Below are 24,978 nucleotides of genomic sequence, written 5' to 3'. Positions count from 1 at the left end.
CAAGTGCTCAGGAAATACTCTCTCGCAATTTTTGATGAAATCTAACGGATGCCACCCGTTATGTTTCTTGGCTGGATCGAAGCGTTCCTCACCTTCTAATAGCTTCGTAATTGGTGTGCCATTACAGACAACACCAGGCCTATCTTTAATTTTGCTCTCCAGATCGAAAATTCTGCCTTGAATTTCCATAGTATTTTGTTCACAATTTTGAACACATCCGGTTACTTTTTTACCTAAATCCCTTTCAGTGTTTAAAACTACCTTTTTCAATTGTGATATCCCGTGTTGACATTCGTTTACGATCTCAGTTTTAAGACCGAAAACCTTTTCATCTACCTTAGTTTCAATCAGAGGTTCTACTTTCTCTTGGATGTTGAGAATTTCAACATCGAATCTACTATTAATGTTACCAATTTCCTCCTGCATAGTATCCATATTTTTGTTAATGGTATCAATTTCAAATTTCAGAGTATTTACCACAGAACTTAAATTTCCCACTTTTTGTTCTACCTGCTCTATTTGTTTACTGATTTTAATTCCTTGTCCTTCGACCTGTGCTTTAATCTGATCAACGTGTGTTTTAAGCTGCTCGTTTTGTGTTTTGATCTGATGGCCCTGGGTTTTGAGCTGCTCATCAACGTGTTTTTGAAGCTGATTAACCTGATTACTGACTTGTTTTTGAAGCTGCTCAACCTGATTACCGACTTGTCTTTGAAGCTGATTACTCTGTGTTTTTAGTTGCTCGTCAACGTGTGTTTTAAGCTGTTCATTCTGTCCTTCAATTTGTTTGGTTAATTGTTCAAATAAATCGTTCATGCTTAAAATTTTTACACTGTTTTGTTCTACGGAATCCGTGTGTTCCGGTCCTACTTCATAAGTTTCTTTCGGTTCTTTCTTTATCTGTGGTGAATCAAACATGTCAGTGGATTCGTTCACGTACCCACTATCATCTACAAAGTCACCCTCTTCTTCCTGTTTTGTCCCTTGCTGTGTTCGAGACGATCTCGACATTTCAATCTGTTCGTTGACGTGTTCATGGTATTGTATGTACGCCAATTGTCTTCCGCTAACGCCATCTGTTATCTGGCCGCGTAAACTCCTGCTACTGCTAGCCTCATTCTCCATTTCGCTCGGCACATCTACCCCGTCTACGTTCCTGTCCATATTGAATGCCAACTATACCACCCTACTATACTTGATGCACACTGCACTTATTTTACTGAACTTTATTGCTAATCGAGCCACTGAACATCCACTGTTCGGTCTTTACGTTAGTTTATAACCGACAACAACTGGATGTCCTGTCACCGGGAAGCCACTTGTAACGCTACTGCCCGCTCGGACGTACGTTAGCTCTTTAAAGCCTGTACTGTAATAAGTTCACGGGCTTCACCTTATAAACAAGGATTTAGTACATAAGTTGACCGCGTGTACCTAATGGAAGCAAGATCGGACCTATACTCAGTCAGTAACTACAGTGATGCGTCAAGCAAATGTAAAGTACAATTACGCGTTCGCATGGATAAGAAGTACACACAGTAGATCCTACCAATGATTAATAATACGGTCGCCAGCCTAATTAGGCATTGAGTGAGTTTTTCCTTGTACAAGTGTGTGCATGTACAAGCATAATAATACTTAGTAATGTTGCGTTTTATGGCAAAATTTGGAACCAGAAAGAATCTACTGAACTAAGGTTTTCTTCTTTTGTACTAGTTTGGACGAGCTAAAATTACACAACACCACACAGTAATGATTACTACGAACTGCATTTTGTATATTGATCAGACTGAAATCGGGCATAGATTACCCTAGAATTAGCAATTATGAAAGTACACATACAATGTCACTATTAAAATTGGAAAAAACACTAATACCCTTAGGTTTAATATAGAACTTAACTTGGCTGTTCAAATCTGATCAGTACACTTCAAGATGTGAAAGAATGAGCAAGAGAAGGGGGTGGGGGGCCCTGAAACTGTTATGGTCGTTATACTGAAACTATTAAGTCCTGAAGGTAAATTAACACTCAAAATTATCAATCTATGGATAACTACTCCTTTCTCTTATTTCTGAATTATTTAATTGTCCTTATTTCTGTCTCACATTAATTAAATAACATTGCTAACTCATTTCAAAAAACTCTCTTTCAATATAGTCATACTTTTGTTCTTTATCAACATTTGCAATAACACACATAAATTTAAACTTCTTTATAGCATAGCTTTGTCTACTGATAATTCTTGTTAATACTATCTTTAAACTTTCAGTTCGGGATACTCGGGTTGCACAATATGTGGTAAGGACCCTGTCTAGGTCAGTGATAAGGATAAGTAACGGTTAAGGCAATTCTGGTAAAAATCACGTTATTATTGAACAGTTAGAAACAGTTTCGACACTGGTCCACACAGATACACTTCTAAAGATGAAATAAATGTTTGACCTGTGCACGTCGGTGCGGCAGTTGGCGGGCAGCGAGATAGCGGGCAGCACAGCACACATACAAGCACGGCTAAGGCTCTCACTGCATCGGCACTTTCCTTCTTCTCAGCGTCGTAATCTTTCCAATTTTGTGCCTAAGAATATAGCCATGCCAAGCAGTCGTCGGGATCGGCACATCCGAGGCTCAATGGAAATCACTTTTCCTGAATAGCCTCCTCGGTACAGTACATGTTCCTCTGACCGATGCCCAACTCCGACTGTGTTACTGAGCCCGTTGTGCCGAACCGCGCCAGTGTACGTTTTCCCGCGATCGCCTGTCTCCACCTTTTCCCGCTCCCCTACAGGTAGGGTATTCACCACAGGTTTTCTACTACACATATCCTAATGCATTACCTACGTATAGACCAAGTGTATAAATTACAATTTTCACATCTTACAATAGTTTTAACATTAAGTACACTTCCTTTTAATTATCACATTATTTGAAATCTAACATACATAATAATATTCATTTCAGAAGTTGCTCACAGTTTCTTTAATATGACACGAAAAGAAAAAGAATTTCAAAACATCACTTACATTAATTTATCGAAATTCAGAAAGAAGAAAATTATTATATGTACAGTTGTCGTTACAAATCCCCTTACAAGTCCTAGAATTATGTAACGAACACCCTGTATAAGATACGCTCTAAGAAAAAAAGTTAAAATTTCAGGACAATTTGATGATTTATTCAAGAGAATGACCTTCACAAATTGAGCAAGTCAGCAACGCGTCGGTGCACCTCTGGCCCTTGTGCAAGCAGTTATGGCTTGGGAATGGTTGAGTGAGTTCTCGGATGTCCTGCTGAGTGATAGCGTCCCAAATTCTGTCCAATGGACACGTTAGGTCGTCAAAATTTCCAGCTAGTTCGAGGGCCCAGCCCGTAATGCTCCAAACGTTCTCCATTGGGCGGAGGCCCAGCGACCTAGCTGGTCGAGGTACCATTTGGCGAGGAAGAAGACAAGCAGCAGAAACTCGTGTGCGGTGGGGCGTTATCTTGCTGAAATGCAAGTCCAGGAGGGCTTACCATGAAGTGCAACAAAGCGGGAAGCAGAATGTCGTAGACGTGCCGCTGTGCTGTAAGGGTGCAGCGGATGACAAACAAACGGCTCCTGCTACCAAATGAAGTGGCACCCTCGACCATCACTCCCAGTTGTCGGGCCGTATGGTGGCCGACAGTCAGTGTACTCTCCACTGTCCGGAGCGTCTGCAGACACATCTTTGACCTGGAATCTCACTGACTCAAAAAGGAATTTTCTTCAGTGGCGAGTCCTGCTTCGAAATGACTCAAACCCTACTTTGTCTAGCAAGGTCGCTGGTTCTCTCCCGAACTGAGAATGTTTGCACAATTACGGGCGGGGGTCTTCCAACCAGCTGGGGATTTTTCCGATCGAACTTGGCCATTGGACGGAATCTGACACCATGTCGCCCAGGAAGACATCCACCAATTCTGACAATGACTGCCAACCAGAGTAATTGCTTGCATAAGCGCCAGATTGTTAATAAGTAGGACAAGCAGTACTATTTCTCTACTAATAACCATTTGTGTGTGTGTGTGTGTGTGTGTGGGTGTGTGTGTGTGAGACTGGCGGTCAACGGCTTGAGGAAACCATTCCGAGGTATTCACCGTCAGTCACAGTCGGTGATGGTACTAACAGATCTCTCCCCTATCCTATCATATTTTCTTCTTAAAACACAACAACATTTTATTTATATTTCAAACTTAAATTATTTTATTTTGAATAGTATCATGCTTTGCAAATGTTGTAGACAAAACAAAAGAAAACTGCAAAAAGATAGAAAGCGAAAATTATAAGATGTATTACCTGTTTTAGAACATCAGGTGACAGGTCTATAGTTTGGCAATAAATAAATAAGCCCCAGAGCTCGGCCGACGAGTTATTGACTTGCTCAGTGTGTGCAGTTCTTCCTCTTATATAAATCACCCACTTTTTACTAAATCGTAATCACTTGTTTTTTCCGTACATGTACATCAAATCTACTGATTTCTATCCCATTCGGATAATTCCTTCGTGGTGCGTGTTTTTTTTTATTTTTTTATGGACGGAGACTTTCCAGAAACGCTCACGACTGTAAGGACGCGAAAAGGACCAGCCTCACCGTTTCCCAGGTGGCCGTTCCCAGGCGCCAGACCATAACAAGACGACGTTTGTCATAATCTGTGATGTCAGTAGACTTCCCCGTTCGCGGTACGTATTTTCGTCATGACGGTTCCGCATTCGCCTCTGCTCCGCTTACGTGCAGAACTTTCTCATCGCGTCGCGCGCCCTCGACACCAGCCTGCGGCTTTCAGTTTCGAGGTGGGCGGTGGCCATCTCGTCTCGTCTCATCAGTGTTTTCGATCCATTCTCTACATCAGCAGAGTAGCCTGTCAGACCCCCGCTCGATGTTCGCGACGATACTGCGTTTTTTTTTTTTTTCTTTGCCTCTCCGTTTCTCGTTTATTCTTTCCGGACCGGCCGCTCGTAACTAATTAATTCAAAAAATGGTTCAAATGGCTCTGAGCATTATGGGACTCAACATCTGAGATCATCAGTCCCCTAGAACTCAGAACTACTTAAACCTAACTAACCACAGGACATCACACACATCCACGCCCGAGGCACGATTCGAACCTGCGACCGTAGCGGTCGCGCGGTTCCAGACTGAAGCGCCTAGAACCTCTCGGCCACACCGGCCGGCAACTAATTAATTGATAAAATCTATTAACTTAGGTCAATGATGATTTACGACTTCCTTAAGAATCGGATACTGCTGTGAGCAATAAAAGCTGTATTTAAGCACAAGTAAGTGGTTAGTCACGGTTATCCTCTCCGCAAAATTTTCAAACAACCATTTGATTCAGGAAAGTTCCTTATGAAGCAACCCAACGTGCCCTGCTTCACACTAAAAGTTTAGCTGTACTGTAAAGGTGACGTCGATAATTACACCAAATATAATCGCAGGAGAGGCGCAATTATGTTGCAGGCCTCTCAACGCGTCTTCTCCTCAAGGGTGCTACCAACGAAGAGTTTCGGATCCAAATTTTTCGCCCCGTTCCGAAGAACGACGACTATAGATGGATGCCTCACGGCTCGATATGCAGCCCAAAGACAGCAAAATGAAACTGCCAAAATGTAGTAAACTAGCGAACGCGACAGTTGCTAAATACCTGTGGGAATTGGGTGAACGTCCTAAACTTCATCTCCCCCTCTCTCTGTCTGCCTCCTCCTCCCACCTCTCCTCTCCATTTCCTCCCATCCCCCTCTCTGTCGACCCTCTATTTCCTGCCCTCTTTAACCTCGAGCCTCCTTGATTGGTGTTGCGAACGACACCTTGATTGGGAATGGAAATAGCTTAAAATGAAAAAAATAAAAATGTTGAAATGTGTGTGAATTCCTAAGGGACCATACTGCTGAGGTCATCGGCACCTAAAGTTACACACTACTGAAACTTACTTAAACTAACGTGCGCTAAGAACAACATACACACACTCCCATGTACGAGGGAGGACTCGAACCTCCGACGGGAGGGGCCGCGCAAACCGTAGCGTGACGCCCTGAACCGCGCGGCCACTCCGCGCGGCGCTCAAAATGGATGGGCTCATCAGTTGGGATCATTCGTATGCGGGTTACGAGAGACATTTCTCCAGCTACTAGATTTGTGAAGATCTTCAGCTTCAATGACAATATTTCGCATATTTTTAATCTGTGAGCGGGTAGCATCACAAAGTTTCGAGCGATTCAGATTCTGTAGTACTATTCTAATCATAAGTCGATAAGCCATAAATACAACTTCCCTGTCTTCCGTTAAACCGGCAATGAGGAACAAAACAAATAGCACATTGTTGTGTATACAATTTTTGTTTAAAATTAAGTGTAGTGTCACCGGCAGACACCACACTTGCTAGGTGGTAGCTTTAAATCGGCCGCGGTCCATTAGTACATGTCGGACCCGCGTGTCGCCACTGTCAGTAATTGCAGACCGAGCGCCACCACACGTCAGGTCTTGAGAGACGTACTAGCACTCGCCCCAGTTGTACGACGACTTTGCTAGCGACTACACTGACGAAGCCTTTCTCTCATTTGCCGAGAGAAAGTTAGAATAGCCTTCAGCTAAGTCCATGGCTACTACCTAGCAAGGCGCCGTTAACCATTTCAAGAGAGAGTCTCACTTGTATCATCAAGAATGCTGTATACAAATGATGGATTAAAGTTAAGTATTCCAGCAGCTACGTACTTTTCTTTATAGCATTCATTACGTATCCTGTTTCAGACCTAGCGCCACCTGCGTGAGTTGACGCGTGCATTTCGACCTCCTCTTGCAACAACTCTTCTGCCAACACTACATTAAGTACGAGAAAGAATAGTTGAGGGAGGAACAATTTGTCTAATGGTTTAAATGCCCGGGTATCGTAGCTAAAAACTGACTGTGAAACGAAACCGCACACTTTCACAGACAAATACAGCGTTTTCTTTCTCGCAGAAAACCTGTATATTGTTGTTTAAAAAATATGCAGCCTACGTCCATCCGAACTTTTGTTAGAGCATCAGTTAAAGATTTGAAGTAAATCGGTCATGAACTTTTCGGGATTTTGGGTAGCAACATTTAATAACTGTGACGTGTGACGATGTACGATCCTCGCTGGACCGTATGAGGGCACCTCGCTTCCGTCACAGGCGGGGCGCGACGCGCGACGAAGCTCACAACAGCCCCTATGGGTTCGGCCTCGCCTGCGGCGTGCAGCCGCGTCACTCGCCGCCAGATAGTGACCACATCTGTTCCACTTTTTTGTAGCACTACATCACTAATGACGAGGATGTCCTGATTATTCGTTATCACCGCTGATATGAACCAAGGAAATAAGTAGTTTTCTTTCCTTCCTAAATCCAAGAAGGGCAGTAGGTTCTCCACTAGCTATCGCAGTCTTAAGACTGCCCGGACAACAGCGTAATGAAACTTCGTGGCAGATTAAAACTGTGTGCCCGACCGAGACTCGAACTCGGGACCTTTGCCTTTCGCGGGCAAGTGCTCTACCATCTGAGCTACCGAAGCACGACTCACGCCCGGTACTCACAGCTTTACTTCTGCCAGTATCTCCTCTCCTACCTTCCAAACTTTACAGAAGCTCTCCTGCGAACCTTGCAGAACTAGCACTCCTGAAAGAAAGGATATAGCGGAGACATGGCTTAGCCACAGCCTGGGGGAGGTTTCCAGGGGAGCTTCTGTAAAGTTTGGAAGGTAGGAGACGAGATACTGGCAGAAGTAAAGCTGTGAGTAGCGGGCGTGAGTCGTGCTTCGGTAGCTCAGATGGTAGAGCACTTGCCCGCGAAAGGCAAAGGTCCCGAGTTCGAGTCTCGGTCGGGCACACAGTTTTAATCTGCCAGGAAGTTTCATATCAGCGCACACTCCGCTGCAGAGTGAAAATCTCATTCTGGAAACAGCGTAATCTTTAAGGACACAAGGCTTAACATTCCGGCCAGCCTCTGTCTCATCCCTGCTAGTCCACTCGCCAGCAAGCTATGTTCATCTGCAGTTTCATTTCAGATCTTTCGGTAGAGGATTTCTCGAAATTTCCTGGCAGATTAAAGTCGCGTGCGTAACTGGAACTGGAAGTCGGAGTCTTCCTTCCAGGAGTGCTGGTGCTGGCCGGAGTGGCAGAGCGGTTCTAGGAGCTTCAGTCTGGAACCGCGCGACCGCTACGGTCGCAGGTTCGAGTCCTGCCTAGGGCACGGATCTGTGTGATGTCCTTAGGTCAGTTAGGTTTAAGTAGTTCTAAGTTCTAGGTGACTGATGACCTCAGCTGTTAAGTTCCATAGTGCTCAGAGCCATTTGAACCCATCTGGAGTGCTGGTCGTACAAGGTGTGCAGCACAGCTTGTTTCCTGGAGACGAACTACTGCCGGCGTTAAGCTGCGAGGGCGGCATGCGCGGATTGCTCAGCTGGTACAGCATTTTACCGAGAAACGCAAAGGTTCCGGGTTCGACTCTCGGTCAGGCACACAGTTTTAAATGAACGCATATTCCGCTGTGGAGTGAAAATTCATCCTGGAATGATTTTCTTATTTTTGTGGTTGGTTTCTTATACTTTCTTCATCATAAATTTAAAACTAATGTACACAAACGCCTGCGCAGCGATTGGTCGTTGGGCGCCGACTGTGGAAACCGTCTACTTTACAAAAGCTCCCTCTGAAACAAAAGCTGGTTCTTTCAGTTCTTCCATCTCTTTAATTTCCCACATTTCTGCAGTTGCTACAGTTTTAATGCGCAGTTCACATCAATATCACAGTCCAGATCTACTCCTAGAAATGTTTTGCAGTTTCAAATCTGTTTTCTAAATCTATGCCTATGCAATCAATCTGAAAGCTTCCAGAACGAGCGAGGTGGCGCAGTGTTTAGCACACTGGACTCGCACTCGGCAGGATGACAGTTTTCCGTGATTTCCCTAAATCGCTTTAGGCACATTCCGGGATGGTTCCTTTGAAAGGGCACGGCCGACTTCCTTCCTGATCCTTCCCTACTCCGTTGACCTCCTGTTTGCCCCCCCCCCTCCCCCACAATCAACCAAGTAACCAAACCTTCCAGTGTCTCCAGCTCTCTCCCACGTGTATAACCTCCTTTCATGATTCTCATACCAAGCGTTAGTTACGATTAAATTACGCTCTATGTAAAATTCTAGCAGGCGCCTTCGTCATTCATTCCTTTCCCGCAGTCCATATCTTCCTCCTATTTTTCCTTGTCTTCCTGCTGCCGAATTTTAGTCTCGCTGAACTATCTGAATAATTTCCTCTACCTCATCATACATTCTTTGGATCTCTGCTTCATCTTCAGAGGTAGTTGACGTATGAAGTTGTACAATTGAGGTGGGTCTTGGGTTCGTAGTTGTCTTGCCTACGACAGTCTGTTCCTAGTAGCTTACCGGCATCACCACGAACTTATTCATTACCCCTGTCTGATGGTGTGTTGCTGACCCTGAACTGACCTAACCAAAACACCTGTTCTTGTTACCGAGCGAGGTGGCGCGTTGGTCAGCACATTAGTCTTGTAACGTTGTCGCATTAATTTGCTATGAACGCGGTACTGATAGCCAATAAAAGCGGGTTAAAAGCTGTGAGCTGTCTGGGGAAGTTAACCTTGCATTACTGAGTAACTATTTCACCAGGTATCCAGTCTAGCTTGCCAAATCCCTAACCAGACTAACATTAATTATAATCTTTTAATAGTCATACGACAACCGGTGATATATATATAAAAGGGAATTTAAGTAAAAAGAAATAAATCAGTTTATATTTGGAAATTTATTTTAACATTGATCATTGAAATTTCAGCATATTAAACTTGATTCCTAACTAAACTGGTGCCTTATTTAGGATTGTGAAAATGTGAGATTGTAATCTTACGGAACACATCAAATATGGAGCAAAGATTGGGAGACTGCATACAACACTGCATTCATAAAACAACACACAAAGAACGTTGAAACATATGCAAGAGAAAATTAACCACTACCAACCGATTCAATTTTCACCCAAAGAAGTTACGTTCGTAGCACAATCCTGTCCGTCATGTAATTACCACACACTGGTATACTAAATTCATATTAACTCTTTGTGAAATCTTCCCGAAAAGAATAGCTGAGGGCTACTTTGATGATTACACCACATGCTTCACGTGGTCAACTTGGTTTACACAAAGAGTGTAACTCCACAATAATTTTGATAATTAAAATAAATTAGATCGAAAAGCAATTTACAAAAGAAAAACCTCGAACTGGTTACTATCGTCTTACTATTAACCTGATGGGTCAAACAATTGTATAAGCACGTGGTACTGGTTTCACAAGGTACACCCCACGTGTGTTGAACATAAAGAAAAGTTGCTATATTGAAAAATATTGTCAAGACGAGACGTTATAATCTCACGCACATTCGCATTTAAGATTGATGAACTTAGAGTTACTGATCAACACGTGGTTCCACTTTACTCACAAAGTAGTGACAAAGCAACTACTGGAATATATTCTGAACTTCACACGAGAATTACACTGCGCTGCAATTTAAGATAACATTAGATATTTTAGAGATAAACCTGAAATAAAGGTGATTAAGTTTTGAGTTAGGCTGAACTTAAGAAATCCATTGTCGTACGGACTTAGCAGACACGCGCTTAGCCGGAGATCTTACCACTTCAGACGCTCGCCACGGACAGACTGACCTGGTCCCTTCGTGAGGGTGGCTCACAAATACAAACGGAAGTGGCCAGAGAGGCAGCTTCCTATACCAACATGACAAGGGACGGACAGGACCATACTAAGAATAGAAACCTCTTTGCTTTTAGAAAGCGTAGCTACCTGTTCCGACGTTGGTCCTACTGTTCTCTAGCAGACAGGCTTGTCTGCTACCCTCAAGCATGCAACTAGAAATACATTTGCTCATTCATCCTCTCACACAGAAGGGAAGGGGGATGACATTATCTTATCATATACAGCATATAAAAGAAAGCGGATGTAGGTTCCGTATGAATTACATATAAACTGTGTTTTAAAGTGTAGTAGTGTGACAGATCGTTCTTGTTTGTGAGTAAAAGTAACACGTTCCACTATTCAGTCTCCTCCCAGTTAGTCAGAAACGCCACAGTAAATTTAGAAGAGGAATTTATGCCGTAAATGACAACAGATTTAAGAAATTAACATGAAAGGAATCCAACAGAGACCTTTCAGTCTCACATTCTTGAGGACGACGGTTCAAACCCGCCTCCGGCCATCCGGGTTAAGCTTTTCCGTGATTCCCCTAAATTGCCCCAGGTAAATACCGGGATGGTTCCTTTGAAAGGTACGGCCGATTTCCTTCCCTATCCTCCTTTAAACCCAGCCTGTGCTCCTTCTCTAAAGAGCTCGACGTCGACCGTACGTTAAATCCTCTTCTTCCTCCTTTCCTGTTCTTATTTCCCTCTCACTTCAGTGATTCGCATGATATCTAACTTCAGCTTATCAATTTGTTGTTGTTGTGGTCTTCAGTCCAAAGACTGGTTTGATGCAGTTCTCCATGCTACTCTATCCTGTGCAAATCTCTTCATCTCCAAGTAATTATTGCGACCTACATCCTCCTGAATCTGCTTAATGTATTCATCTCTCGCTCTCCCTCTACAATTTTTACCCCACAAGATTCCCTCCGGTACTAAATTGGTGATCCCTTGATGCCTCAGACTATGTTCTACCAACCGATCATTTATTTTGGTCCGGTTGTACCACAAATTTGTCTTCTCCCCAGTTCTATTCAGTACCTCCTCGTTAGTTAAGTTATCTACCCATCTAATTAGTTAAATGATCTACCCATGCAATCTCAAGCATTGTTCTGTTGCACTGCATTTCAAAAGATTCTATTCTCTTCTTGTCTAAACTGTTTATCGTCCATGTTTCACTTCCATACATGGCTACACTCCACACAAATACTTTTAGAAAAGAGTTCCCGACACTTAAATCTATACTCGATATTAACAAATTTCTCTTCTTCAGAAACGCTTTCCTTGCCATTGCCACTCTACATTTTATATCCTGTCATCTTCAAAAATCATCAGTTATTTTGCACCCCAAATAGCAAATAGCAAAATACATCTACTACTTTCAGTGTCTCATTTCCTAATCCAATTCCCCCAATATCATCTGATTTAATTCAACTACATTCCATTATCCTCGTTTTGCTTTTGTTGATGTTCATCTTATATCCTCCTTTACAGATAGTGTCCATTCCGTTGAACTGCTCTCCCAAGTCCTATGCTGTCTCTGGGAAAACTGCAATGTCATCCGCAAACCTCAAAGTTTTTATTTCTTCTTCCTGGATTTTAATTCCTACTACAAATTTTTATTTTGTTTCCTTTATTGCTTGCTCAGTCTACAGATTGAATAACATCGGGGATAGCTACAACCCTGTCTCATTCCCTTCTCAACGACTGCTTTCCTTCCGTGCCCCTCCACTTTTATTACTGCCATGTGCTTTCTGTACAAATTGTAAATAGCCTTTCGCTCCCTATACTTTACCCCTGACACCTTGAGAATTTATATATTTACTTCTTCAAGTTCTTATTCTAATCTTCTTCTCAAGATCCCTATGTAAGCGGTGCGTAGGGGGTTGTGGTATACTGTATTCCGAGAGTCGCCACTTGAAGCCGGTTCTTGAAACTTCGTTAAGTAGGCTTTCTCGGGATAGTTTACGTCTATTTTCAACAGTCTGCCAGTTCAGTTTCTTCATAATCTCTGTGAAGCTCTCGCATGGGTCAAACAAACCTGTGACCATTCGTGCTGCCCTTGTTCAGTATTCCATGTTGAAACTATTTGTTAAGGTTTCCACACACTTGAGCAATATTCTAGAGTGTGTCGCACGAATGACTTGTAAACAATCTCCTTTGTAGATTGTTTGCACTTCCGCGGTATTCTACCAATCAACCAAATGCTACCACCAGTTTTACCCACATCTGAGCCTATTTAATCATTCCATTTCATATCCCTACAAAGTTATACACCCAAGTATTTGCATGAGTTCGCCAATTCTAACTGTGAATGACTGATATTATAGTCATCGGATACAACATTTTTTTCTTTTTGTGAAGAGCACAATTTTGCATTTCTCAACATTCAAAGCAAGTTCCCGATTTTTGCACCAATTTGAAATCTTAACAAGATCTGACTGAATATTTATGCATCTTCATTATACATAACTGCATCACCTGCAAAAAAGGGTGTTCAACTTGGAAGAGGCACCATCGCATAGTTTATCCTATAAGCAATATTTTATTGGCAAACTGTACAGCATAAGTTATTATAAATTAGAGCAGGTGTTGGAAATATTGCCCATCCATTTCTATGCAAGTGTCGGTACGTTTGACCAAGTTCCTGGCTACTCTTGTCAGCTTTACACTGCCTGTTTCGTTAATGGCCTTCGTAATGTTTGTCTTCAGTTATTGCAGGGCATGTGGATTGCTCCAGTAAGCAATATCTTTTAAGCAGCCCCTCAGAAAGAGGCCTGGACTACTAACAACAGGGGATCGTAGTAGCCACAATCCTGTCGAAATGATTCTTTCATGAAAAAAAATGCTGTATCTTCTCCATTGTAGGGCGAGCTGTACGGTATGTGGCTCTGTACTGTCGCTACCGGCATTCGCTCTGATCCTCTAGCAGTAGGGCAGTATTTACTGTTGGATAACGTCTTGGTAGACGGCAGCATCCACAGCTGTTTCATAAAAACAGAGCTCTCATTATTCGTCGTCATGAAACCGCACACCATACGCCAATTTCTCGTGGGTGTAGGGCAAACTCAGTGAAAAAAATGTTCAGATGTGTGTGAATTCGTAAGGGACCAACCTGCTGAGGCCATCGGTCCCTAGACTTGCACACTACTTAAACCAACTTATGCTAAGAACACCACACACACCCGTGCCCGAGGGAGGCCTCGAACCTCCGGCGGAAGGGCCGCGTAATCCGTGACATGGCGCCTCAAACCGCCCGGCCACTCCGCGCGGCAAACTCAGTGAAAGCGTGCGTGTTGTCAGTACCTCATGTCCGCTAGTCCTGGCTACTAGTATACCCACCAACATGAAACCAAACCTCACCTGTGAAAAAAACTTGATCTAAATTCCCAATGCGTCTGATGACGGTCTCGAACCATTGACGGTAGTGAACCGTTCTGAGATAACAAGCATTATTCAACTAATGGGAAACCTGCAAGCAGTACTGGTAACATTTCAGTTTTCTTTCACAGCAGTTTGGAGTTAACCAAGTGAAAATTCTTTTCCTGGCTTCATCTACGCAGATTTATGGGTAGACGCTGTAACTGCTGCTTTAATATCCTAAATATCCTAAATGTTCACTGTCGTTAAAAGCGACGTTTGTATGGCACGTTTCTTATCTAACACTGTTCCTGTTGCTTGAAATTTTTTTAACGAACTTCTGAATGACACTTTTCACTGGTGCTTCCTTTTCAAATTTCTCCGTGAACTTATGCCGACACACATCGTGAGGTTTCACCAGAAAATAAGTTTCAATCAACAGCTACGCGCATTTCACCAAACAACAAGACACGATTTCTGAACTTGTTCAAACGCCAGTGCTCTGCAGTGATCTGCACAACTTTAAGTGTGCAGGCAACAAACAGCGCAGTCGTACCAACTGTGTAAACATTATTCCGCCGATCTCACACCAATACATGTATTTCAACAACAATAGTCATTTAGTAGAAACTACTAAAAGCTGGGGTCTCCTTTAAGTTGAACACACTGTATTGGTATTGTCCGCGACGTCATTAATATACGACGTGAACAGCAGGGGTGCCAACACAGTTCCCTGGGGCACATCCGAAACTACAGCTGCATCTGACGCTGACGCTCCACCTAAGATAACAGCCTGCCCGTTTAAGCAATCTACCGTAATATTCCACGCCGCCACCCATAGACTACTAGTTTTGTTTTTCCTGATGACTATATGTTACCATTATATGTAATATACTTCTGTCATCTGTGGGCTTGCGACCTACCTGGTCTAAGCAGTTTTCAGGGAAAGTCTTTAGTATTATGTAAGTCTGCAGGCTTTGGTGGCCGTTGTCACTGAAGTTAAGATGCTCTGGGTTATTAGGCCGCGTCATGTTTCTTCTCAGATGTTCGACGTTTCGACCCCTCTGCTGGGATCTTCCTCAGGATCTTTTGGTGTCCACTACTGCTAGAACACTGTCGAGACGATTTTTATTTCTTTATTGTCATTTTGAAACCTGTATACAGGCAGGCCTGCAGCAGCATACTACGCCGCTCTTTGGCCGCAGAGAAACACAAAGATACAATGAAGGCAATGAGAGAAAAAAGATGGTGGACATATAAACGGAGATAAACACTTTTTTAAAATGTCGAGACGAGTGTTGCGTCCACTTATAAAGGTGGAGTTTTCTAGCGTTCGTGCTGGAGTAGAGATAGTATTGGTTAAAATTCATATGGCTACCATTGGTGGGCCATAGTCATAGGCTAATGGAGAAGAAGGGGCGTTGGTAGCTTATCTCCTGTGGATACCATTGGCGGTCATCGTCATTGAACAGAAAGGCACTATTCCACACTTATGCTGGAGAAGGGTTATTGGTTGGAATGCCTGCTACCGCTATTGGTTGGTCGTCATCAGTGGCTAGATTCGAAACGGACAGAGCAAGAGAGGGGGAATGTTTACCCAAAATATTATTGTCCGCCGAGGTGACTTGCAGCGCGTTGTTTACACCGTCGCCGCGCATTTACTTCCTTGATGGCGGGCAGCCACGATGCCGGAAGCCTATAGCCCACACTCACACATTCTTACAAGCAAACACACCTCATGCACACATGACCATCATCTCTGGCAGTTCGGACCAGAATGCAACTGTCACCGGAAAGGGTCCTCTCTATTGAAATTAGATGCATTCTTAGAAATTTCAACCCCTTCTCGGACCTTTCTTCTATAAATGTTTGTTTCTGTAGCCAGTACACGTACATTATTAAAATCGATGTCATAGCCACAATTCTCGTGATGTTCCGCTACTGCCGATTTTGCACTTTGTTTTAGCAGCATGTGCCGTTCGTGTTCTTTAACAGTTCTTTCCGTTTCGCGTATATACACTTTGCCGCAGCCACATGACACTCTATAGACGCCTGCATTGTGGAGGTAATCAGGTGCATCCGTTTTCGTCTTTTATTTTGTTTTGACTAAAGAAAGATGTCTGATTACCATTTTTCTTTAAAATTCTGCCTGTGCGGTCAGTGACCCCAGAAACGAACGGTAACCTGACGAAGTGAGAAGGCGGTTCCTCGTCATTCTTATTAGCGGTATAAATATTCCGCCTAAAAGCCCTGTCGATTGAATAACTGTCATACCCATTTGCCTCCAATGTCCTCTTTAAAAAATTCAACTCCGATTCCAAGTTGTCGTCGTCGCTGATACGGAAGGCACGTGAAGACAGAGTGTTGAGCACTACTTGCTTCTGGGCTGGGTGGTGGTGTCAAGTGGCATCTAAATACCTGTTTGTGTTAGTCGGCTTTCTGTACACTCTGTGACCTAGAGTGTTATCAGATCTTCTGTGTACCAACACATCTAGGAACGGGAGATCGACCTGACTCTCAACCTCCAAGGTGAATTTTATTTTGGGGGCAATTCCATTTAAGAAATTGCGGAACGCATCAAGTTGTTCTTCGCCGGTGGCCATATAACAAATGTATCGTCCACGTAGCGGAGCCAGCAAAAAGGTTTCAAAGGAGCACTACTTAACGCCTGTTGCTCAAAATGTTCCATAAAAACGTCAGCTGTAACTGGCGAAATGGGTGAGCCCATAGCAAGGCTGTCAGCCTGTTCATAGAATACACCACTGTATTTAAAATAGCTCGAACGAAGACATAGTTCAATTAAGTCACAAACATCTGGAGCAACATTCTCTCTTATGATCTCCATTGTATCTGATACTGGGACGTTAGTATGTCACATCGAAGCTAACAAGTATGTCACCTGCCGGTATCCTCAGTGCACGTATTTCTAAAAAAAATTTTCGAATCTTTTATGAAAGTATTTGTCTTACCAACTAGATGTCTAAGTTTGCCAGATAAATGACATGCTAAAAAATATGTCGGCGAGTTAATGCCTAGTCTAAGGCGCTGCAGTCATGGACTGTGCGGCTGGTCCCGGCGGAGGTTCGAGTCCTCCCTCGGGCATGGGTGTGTGTGTTTGTCCTTAGGATAATTCAGGTTAGGTAGTGTGTAAGCTTAGGGACTGATGACCTTAGCAGTTAAGTCCCATAAGATTTAACACACATTTGAACATTTCTGAGTTAATCCCACTGACTATAGGCCTCAAAGGAACCGGTTCCTTATGCATTTTTGGTAGTCCGTACATTCTTCCTGAGGAAGATCCCAACAGAGGGGTCGAAACGTCGAACATTTGAGAAGAAACATGACGCGGCCTAATAACCCAGAAAATGAGTCTTTAATATTGTTTCACAGACTGTCTTGTTGTGGCCTTCTGTTTCGAAATTCTAATTATTATAATAGAAGGTTGGAAGATTCAAGTTTCCTCCAATGATGACGGTACGACTGGAGATTTGCGGTGCCTGCGAGCTCGGTTTATGTGTCAAAAAAACAATCATTCGTACTTAAAGAAATAGACACATTTTGATATTAATCAATATACCATAAATAATCAGCACTGTAAACGACACACTAAAAGTTCCATGAAAAGCCTGGTGTGTTGTTTGTGTCCATATTCCGTGTTACGGCAGCGTAAAGGGCCCGATACACGACCGACGGATCGCAGCCAGCCGTCGCCACGTGGCGCCATCTGTCCGAAGATCGCACGTGTGGCCGCAAACCGCAGCGATCGCCTCCTTTCATTCCTGAGCAATCCCACTAGCGTGTCTGTGCGAATCGCAGATCGCAGCGACCATTCGCTCGTAATTTCTGAGCTATCCGACGAATCGCCGGCGATGTGTGTGGCAATATGGCTGACTGGCTGCGATCATTTCGTCTGACTGTTAAGCGAAGTTGCGCGTCATTTCACTATGGCCATGTGCGTAGAAATATAATTATTGAGGAAGCACGAATCACTTTGAAAAGTGAAATCGAAACAAAAGTTTCCACTTACATTAAGGATGAATATAAACATAAAACAATTTATATCCTCATATTTTGCAGCGTAAGCTTTATGTGCCCTGTGCCGTAGAAGCAGAACTTCATGTAAAGTTAAGGATAATAAGCACAACCTACAGGGTTCCACCTAGTGACTTTTAGGTATTGATGAAACAATTTGGCGCTTTTCCACACTTTTTCGCTTTTAAATAGAAATAGATAATTTTAAGTGGAAATTTTCATTTCAACTTTCATGTCAGTCGTATTCTAGAGGTAGACTTTTAAGTCTCTTGCCATTTGATTTAATCTGTATTTCGCGTATGCAATTTACGAGGGGTTCCAATAAGTAACGCAACGTATGGTTTTTCTGAAAGCAGGTTGGTTTGTTAACGATTCCAATACATCACGTTATTCCCCATTCTCTTGCCTGCAAAACCCTGTTTTTCAACTTAATCTCCGCTCAATGCGACGGCTTTACGCCACCTTACTGGGAGGGCCCGTATTCCCGCCTGGTAGCACTCTGCTGGTCGACGTCGAAGGCAACTTCTTGCTGCATCAGTAACCTCCCAATCACCAACGTACCGCTCCCCTCGAGAGATGCGTATACACTACAGGCCATTAAAACTGCTACACCAATAAGAAATGCAAGTGATAAACGGGTATTCATTGGACAAATATATTATACTAGAACTGACATGGGATTAAATTTTCACGCAATTTGGGTGCATAGACCCTGAGAAATCAGTACCCAGAAGAACCACCTCTGGCCGTAATGACGGCCTTGATACGCCTGGGCATTGAGTCAAACAGAGCTTGGGTGGCGTGTACAGGTACAGCTGCCCATGCAGCTTCAACACGATACCACAGTTCGTGAAGAGTAGTGACTGGTGTATTGTGACGAGCCAGTTGCTCGGCCACCATTGAGCGGACGTTTTCGATTGGTGAGAGACCTGAAGAATGTGCTGGGCAGGGCAGCAGTCCAACATTTTCTGTATCCAGAAAGGCCCTTACAGGACCTGCAACATGCGGTCGTGCATTATCCTGCTGAAATGTAGGGTTTCGCAGGGATCGAATGAAGGGTAGAGCCACGGGTTGTAACACATCTAAAATGTAACGTCCACTGTTCAAAGTGCCGTCAATGCGAACATGAGCTGACCGAGACGCGTAACCAATGGCACCCCATACCATTACGCCGTGTGATACGCCAGTATGGCGATGACGAATACACGCTTCCAATGTGCGTTCACCGCGAAGTCGCCAAACACGGATGCGACCATCGTGATGCTGTAAACAGAACCTGGATTCATCCGAAAAAATGACGTTTTGCCATTCGTGCACCCAGGTTCGTCGCTGAGTACAGCATCGCAGGCGTTCCTGTCTGTGATGCAGCGTCAAGGGTAACCGCAGCCACGGTCTCTCAGCTGATAGTCCATGCTGCTGCAAACGTCGTCGAACTGTTCGTGCAGATGGTTGTTGTCTTGCAAACGTCCCCATGTGTTGGCTCAGGGATCGAGACGTGGCTGCACGATCCGTTACAGCCATGCGGATAAGATGCCTGTCATCTCGACTGCTAGTGATACGAGGCCGTTGGAATCCAGCACGGCGTTACGTATTACCCTCCTGAACCCACCGATTCCATATTATGCTAAAGGTCATTGAATCTCGACCAACGCGAGCAGCAATGTCGCGATACGATAAACCGCAATCGCGATAGGCTACAATCCGACCTTTATCAAAGTCGGAAACGTGATGGTACGCATTTCTCCTCCTTACACGAGGCGTCACAACAACGTTTTACCAGGCAACGCCGATTAACTGCTGTTTGTGTATGAGGAATCGGTTGGAAACTTTCCTTCTGTCAGCACGCTGTAGGTGTCGCCACCGGCGCCAACCTTGTGTGAATGCTCTGAAAAGCTAATCATTTGCATATCACAGCATCGTCTTCCTGTCGGTTAAATTTCGCGTCCGTAGCACGTCATCTTCGTGGTGTAGTAATTTTAATGGCCAGTACTGTAGTTCCCGGGAACGGGGAATGGTCGGTCTCGTTCCCGCAACGTCACGTCGGCCGGTCTCGTTCCAGCCTCGGTTCGGTCCCTTTCCCGTCTGTCTCGGTCTCGCTCGGCCCGACTCGTCCTTCTTCGCGTGGCCACTCGTCGCAGTTCCACTGCCGACGGCTCACAGTTAGTTCAGTATAGAGTTGTTCGTTTCGTCCGCTGCGCACCTCCATTCTAGAACTGTTTCAAACTTTTTTTTAACTCTGAACTTCTGGTTCTTTTCGTATTCTATTCAGCGTCTATGACCGGTAATTAAAATGTATTTTATAATTACCTAAATTACATAAAATTACGTGGTATGTAATTGATACATCTTTTCAGATAACAAATCGGCTTATCAGCTTACTTCACTTTTTCGATAAACAGCAGAAGAAATGCTTATTAAAAGGCAAGATTTTTTGTTATTACACATGCAAAGGAAATCGGCACGGCACACACGAGTGGCCATTTTCCGTCTTTTTTTGATCCAAGGTATAAGAGCATGTTCATTGTTATGGAAGGCAGACCGACTTTGTAAGGAGAGTATGATAGCTTCTACAATACTATTTTACTGGTGCAGGATGACACACGGAAAATCGGCCCCGAGTACTGCACTGCTCATTCAAATGGTTGAAATGGCTCTCAGCACTATGGGACTTAATATCTATGGTCATCAGTCCCCTAGAACTTAGAACTACTTAAACCTAACTAACCTAAGGACAGCACACAAGACCCAGCCATCACGAGGCAGTCAATAAATCCTGCGTAATTGGCGAGCAGTCTGTACTCGGGGCCGGTTTTTCGTGCGCCACCTTACATTACTTCAGAGCCATCAGCCACATAACTGTACAGTTGGCTAAACGAGAGGATCTGCAGAATCACGAAATTACGTCTACAAGTGTGTGAGAATTCTGCAATGAATAAAATCTCTGTACTCCAGAGGGGAGGCGAGTGCCCCCTCTTGGCGCCTTCCATCTTCAGTCACCTATGCTACTAATTATCAATTTTTCATAAGAACCGTATACCAAGCACAAATGAACGGTGAACGAATAAAAATGAACGGTTCCCAAAAAAGAGCGATCACCAGTGAACTAGTTCCCAAGGATGAAAGGGTTTGCCCATCTCTACTTCTCGCACCTTCACTGGGCCAAACATGGAAATCGGCAGGTGCGAGATCCGGGCTGTAGGGTAGATGAGGAAGAACAATCCAATGAATTCTTATGCACTCCTGACGGGTGTGCAGACATGTGTGAAGCCTTTTGGAGAGGCGTTGTCATGGAGAAGGAGAAGTTCGGTTGCATTTTTGCGGCGATGAACACGCTGAAGTCGTTTCTTCAATTTCCTGGCGGTAGCACGATACCCTTCAGAATTGATCTTTGCAGCGTGAGGAAGAGCAAGAAACAGAATATGCCCTTGAGAGTATCAGAAGACTGTCGGACATAACTTTACCAACTGAATCTGCGGCTTTGAACTTTTTCTTCAGAGATGATGTGGTGTGGCGTCACTCCACGGACTGCCATGGTGTTTCCACTCCGAAGTGGTGAGCCCACGTTTCATTGCCTGTGACGATTTTCGATGAAAAATTGTCACGATCAGCCTCATGTGGCGCAACCAAATTGAAATGAGCGTACGGCATTGTGGGCCAGGAGTCCCACATTCTGGGAGGTTTGGCCGCCGGGGGCAAGTACAGGGTGTTTCAAAAATGACCGGTATATTTGACACGGCAATAAAAACTAAACGAGCAGCGATAGAAATACACCGTTTGTTGCAATATGCTTGGGACAACAGTACATTTTCAGGCAGACAAACTTTCGAAATTACAGTAGTTACAATTTTCAACAACAGATGGCGCTGCGGTCTGGGAAACTCTATAGTACGATATTTTCCACATATCCACCATGCGTAGCAATAATATGGCGTAGTCTCTGAATGAAATTACCCGAAACCTTTGACAACGTGTCTGGCGGAATGGCTTCACATGCAGATGAGATGTACTGCTTCAGCTGTTCAATTGTTTCTGGATTCTGGCGGTACACCTGGTCTTTCAAGTGTCCCCACAGAAAGAAGTCAGAGGGGTTCATGTCTGGCGAATAGGGAGGCCAATCCACGACGCCTCCTGTATATTTCGGATAGCCCAAAGCAATCACACGACCATCGAAATATTCATTCAGGAAATTAAAGACGTCGGCCGTGCGATGTGGCCGGGCACCATCTTGCATAAACCACGAGGTGTTCGCAGTGTCGTCTAAGGCAGTTTGTACCGCCACAAATTCACGAAGAATGTCCAGATAGCGTGATGCAGTAATCGTTTCGGATCTGAAAAATGGGCCAATGATTCCTTTGGAAGAAATGGCGGCCCAGACCAGAACTTTTTGAGGATGCAAGGACGATGGGACTGCAACATGGGGCTCTTCGGTTCCCCATATGCGCCAGTTCTGTTTATTGACGAAGCCGTCCAGGTAAAAATAAGCTTCGTCAGTAAACCAAATGCTGCCCACATGCATATCGCCGTCATCAATCCTGTGCACTATATCGTTAGCGAATGTCTCTCGTGCAGCAATGGTAGCGGCGCTGAGGGGTTGCCGCATTTGAATTTTGTACGGATAGAGGTGTAAACTCTGGCGCATGAGACGATACGTGGACGTTGGCGTCATTTGGACCGCAGCTGCAACACGGCGAACGGAAACCCGAGGCTGCTGTCGGATCACCTGCTGCACTAGCTGCGCGTTGCCCTCTGTGGTTGCCGTACGCGGTCGCCCTACCTTTCCAGCACGTTCATCCGTCACGTCCCCAGTCCGTTGAAATTTTTCAAACAGATCCTTTATTGTATCGCTTTTCGGTCCTTTGGTTACATTAAACCTCCGTTGAAAACTTCGTCTCGTTGCAACAACACTGTGTTCTAGGCGGTGGAATTCCAACACCAGAAAAATCCTCTGTTCTAAGGAATAAACCATGTTGTCCACAGCACACTTGCACGTTGTGAACAGCACACGCTTACAGCAGAAAGACGACGTACAGAATGGCGCACCCACAGACTGCGTTGTCTTCTATATCGTTCACATCACTTGCAGCGCCATCTGTTGTTGAAAATTGTAACTACTGTAATTTCGAAAGTTTGTCCGCCTGAAAATGTACTGTTGTCCAAAGCATATTGCAACAAACGGTGTATTTCTATCGCTGCTCGTTTAGTTTTTATTGCCGTTTCAAATATACCGGTCATTTTTGAAACACCCTGTACTTACTGCATTCGACGCCACATTGGGCGACTTGCTCGTCGGAGATGGCGATGAAATGATGATAAGGACAGTCCCTGAGCGGAGAAAATCTCCTGCCCGAGCCGGGAATCGAACCCGGGCCCCTTGGCGTGGCATGCCGCCGCGCTGGCCACTCAGCTAACTGGGTCGGACACGGGTAACCACTTCCGCACAGATCGCCCTTCCTTGCTCTTCACGGTCTTCCGTTAGCGGGCACACACCTTTGAGTATGTCAGCACTAGCGACAGAGACGCCCAGTTGAGCAGCGAGCTGTTCGTGATCCTTCGATCACCTCGACTGAGAGTGTCCGCACGTTACACTATTGCAGGAGTCACAGATGTGTGGGGCCGGCCGGCGCGCGGCATATTTGACAGGTTGGCGCGACGTTATTGCGATGATGACGGACGCCTCACCCAGCTATTCACCGTGCTTTTATTCGCAGCCAAGTCTCCTTAGACGTCCTGCAACCTCCTGTAAATATCTGTGATGCTCTGGTTTTGCGCCAAAAGTAACTTAAGGACAGCTCTCTGCTTGGAATGCAGCTCCGTTGCAGACGTCACTATGAAGGCTACGTACAGTGCTGCCACGTATTGGGAATTCATGAAACTATAGGGACTGTAGTGGGAGTATTCCACGATGTCCGACAACAAATTTGTTGCATTACTTAATGAACGCCCTTCGTACAACTCGAGCTGGGGAAAGCAGTAGCGCTGCTATTGACAATATTGTTGTGGAACAGTATGTCAGTATGTCGAGTGCCTGCACACGGAATGTTGGAACCTGACTGTGACATACAGACGAAAATTAACAATGTTGGTACATTTTATTATTGACAAAGTAATAAATTTTACTTCTTGACGGTAGTGAAGTCGGATATATTTTATATTATTTGACGCCACAGTTTTAATATTGCTATGTAAGCTGTTATGAATGACATTAAGATAATAATACGAAGCTGGAAACTGGTTGTGAATCATGAAGCATATATTAGCAGTTCTTGGCGGCTGAACTACGACCACTTTAACTTCTTACTAGCGCTGCTAAACATAGCAGCTCATTTTCCATAGCAGAAATTCACGAGTCAGTAGCTTTCAAAATTCTTGTTGAAATCGCATGGTAAATCACTTATGTGTGGCGCGATAGAACCGAGCGACCGATAGCTGGTGATTACGCTGCCTAGAGTTCCAGCGATATGGATATGCCGCTACTGCCATGGAGGTTTAATATAACTGTTATACTTCCTTGGCTACTGCAGTGTTTCTTTGGAATTGCAAACGATGCTAGCTTATTGGTCTGGCGAATGCGTTCAAGATGGCGCAGTTAACAGTTTCTGTTCGGAGTGTACGGTTTGGAGCTACTAGTTTGCGCGATATTACGTTCGACACTTCTTTCTTTTTCGACATGGTCGCTATATCGTCAACGGAGTCTCATCCCAGCGAAAGGTAAGCTCTACCACCACATAAAATATTTCGTGGACCTTCTTCACGGTATATTCGTGGCCGTTGAGTAATTCGTGTAGTTATAGGGTTTTCGAATTCTGAGGTCGACCTCCGACATTTACATTATATGCTGTAAGCGAACCAGTGGCGCACTTAA

This window comes from Schistocerca cancellata, chromosome 9 (genome assembly GCF_023864275.1).
Source record: "Schistocerca cancellata isolate TAMUIC-IGC-003103 chromosome 9, iqSchCanc2.1, whole genome shotgun sequence".
Taxonomy (NCBI): domain Eukaryota; kingdom Metazoa; phylum Arthropoda; class Insecta; order Orthoptera; family Acrididae; genus Schistocerca; species Schistocerca cancellata.
Note: the sequence above shows the minus strand (reverse complement) of the source record.